Here is a 2,500-nt window from a genome sequence, read left to right as displayed (position 1 = left end):
TTACAGCTTTTACAACCTTTTATTTTCATTTAATTCAGCCCAGCCCTTTGATTTTCAAGGCTAAACCATAGTAAGGAACAGATGTCTTCAATGTCACTGAGATTGTCATAATTTAGCATTAATATCACTTCAGATATATTATACTTGATTCATTTTGATTAATTGTTTTTGTTTCATTTCAACCACCATTGTACTGGCCTGACAAAACTGAGGAAGAGAAATTCTGTTTTCCTCTAAATTCTGGCAAAAATTCTCTTCAGTCAGAAGACTGTTTAAGTCAACAAAACCGTTGTCTGGTGAAGTGATGGGACTAAAATGACTGCTTTAAAGACAAAAGGGAAAATGTTACAGGCTTCACCCACACAATGTGCTCTAGAGAATCATGAGCTCTGGAATGGAACAAGCCATTAGTTCTTTCTGACCGCTGTGTTCTACTGGTTCCTTTATGACATCGCTGCAACAACGATGTGTCTCCCTGGCAACCTGTGGTATCCGTGACGCTATGGAACACTGGGATTCCATTTCTCTGCTCTGGCTGGGATGGTTAATGTATACTGCAGTGAGCAAACCATCCTTGAAATTGAAATAAAAAAAAAAGAATGAATATTTGGGAGGCAATGACCAAGTTCATGACCGTGACACATATATGGAAGTTATAGGCAGTCATGCAGCTTAAATGGGGAAACCTCCGGCAGTGAAATAGTTCTATTAAAATGCATATGACTGCCAGGAAAGCCAGCCTTCAGGCTGTGGTGGAGAGTAAGAGAGCTTGGACTAGGCTTCAGTTGTCAATAGTCAATGGCTAAGGATCTGGAGCTCCTGACTGTCCTCTGTGCTTTCAGAAAGACTCAAAACAGTCAATGGAGCCAGTGGAATGCTCAGCCAGTGAGTATGATCTGCAGTCATTTTAATATGACTCATGCAGTACAGAAGGGTAGAAGTATTGTGTGTGTGTGTGTGTGTGTGCGTGTGTGCGTGTGTAAAGATCTCTCTGCCCTGTAGCTGTGTTTGTTATCTGGCTACGGTCACGGCGCCCACTGTAACTGCTTCCTGTTTCCATCTTAAAAACAACTCTTTCTTTACCTTCCTTCACTCGTTTTTTTCTCCCCGCTATCTCTCACTTGCTTTTATCCTCTTTCTCCCTCTCCTCTCTCCTTTTCTTATAGGCCCCTCTCCGCCTCCTCCTCTTTTTTCCCCTCCTCGTTCCCCCCCACCTCTCCTCCTCCTCTTCCCCATTTCTCTAGTTTCCCTGGTTTCTCTCCTCATCTCCTCCCTCTGTTCCTCTCTCATCCCTCCAGGGTCTCATCTCTGTGCTGAAGCTGAAGATGGGGCCTTATCATTCTGTCAGTCAGGGCTGTGATAACCATCTTGCCTTATCGCATAACCCCTATTATTACACGGCTCTTCTTAATGCTGTAGAATGCTCCATTCACTTGAATGGGGCTTCCCAACGTTCTGCGGTCAACTATTTTCCGATAACTGACCGTTGCTATGGACTTAATGACCGCTGTCAAGGAAAGTGGCCTTTTTGCCTCTAATTCACGTCTTTCGTAGCACTCCGCAAGTAGTACGATAACTTATCAATGGAGTTTCAGCGGACGGTTGAGCAGCTGTGTTCTAAAGAATGTTCAACTGTCTTTGAAGTTCAACGTCTTTGGCGAACTATTTCTCTCCCTTTTAAACACTACGTATAGTAACAAATGCATTGTAAAAAAGACACACGGTGTTAAGTAATTTGTTTGTTTTAGTTGTAACCGTATAATAAGCGGGATAATGTATAGAACGCCGGTCATTGTCGGGAAAATAAGCCCCTTCAGGGTGAACCAACACCCCTCCGCTTTCGCGTCGGGGTGCTGTTCGCCCTGTCGGGGCTTATTTTCCCGACAATGACCTGCGTTCTATACATTATCCCTTACTTCTCACACACACACACTTACACACACTTACACACTCTTACGCACACACACACACACACACTTACACACACACACACACACACACTGACACACACACACACACACACCACACCACACACACACACACACACACACACAACACACACACACACACACACACACACACACACACACACACTTTTTTCCTGCACTCAGCCTTCCTGCTTCCCATGAGCTCTTAACTCCCCCAGCACCATCACAGCAAAGAAATGGGGGAAATCATTTGAATCTGTTTGGTGCCTTGACTCCGTGCGTTCCTGTCAGTGCTGTGCATCACAGTCATCCCGGACGCTACCCAGTGCTGGAGCGGATCTGGCTCTAATCCACCGTGGGCCTGCCGGTTCTACACCGCACCCGTAACAGAACCATTATTGAACTGTCTCCCCCACCAGCACAGAATAAGCCCTGAATGTAGCTTCAGATCAGCTCCACTGATATGATAGGGAGGCACTGCGGCGTCATGTTTTTTATGCAGAGTCAGAATGGCTTCCTTCCGCTCAATGATGATGGAGAGGAAATTACTGATGGCATATTAGGTTAACTCA

General features: G+C 45.1%; 1 protein-coding gene across 1 annotated transcript in view; it reads left to right on the top strand.

The window, feature by feature from the left end:
* The window catches only part of pard3bb (par-3 family cell polarity regulator beta b), a gene marked incomplete at its 5' end in the record, with an annotated part of 350,920 nt that overhangs the window by 107,263 nt on the left and 241,157 nt on the right, over window positions 1-2,500 (top strand). The window lies entirely within an intron of this gene.

The sequence above is a fragment of the Sprattus sprattus genome (assembly GCF_963457725.1).
Source record: "Sprattus sprattus genome assembly, chromosome: 5".
Lineage (NCBI taxonomy): Eukaryota > Metazoa > Chordata > Actinopteri > Clupeiformes > Clupeidae > Sprattus > Sprattus sprattus.
This window is presented reverse-complemented; position numbering and strand designations above follow the sequence as displayed.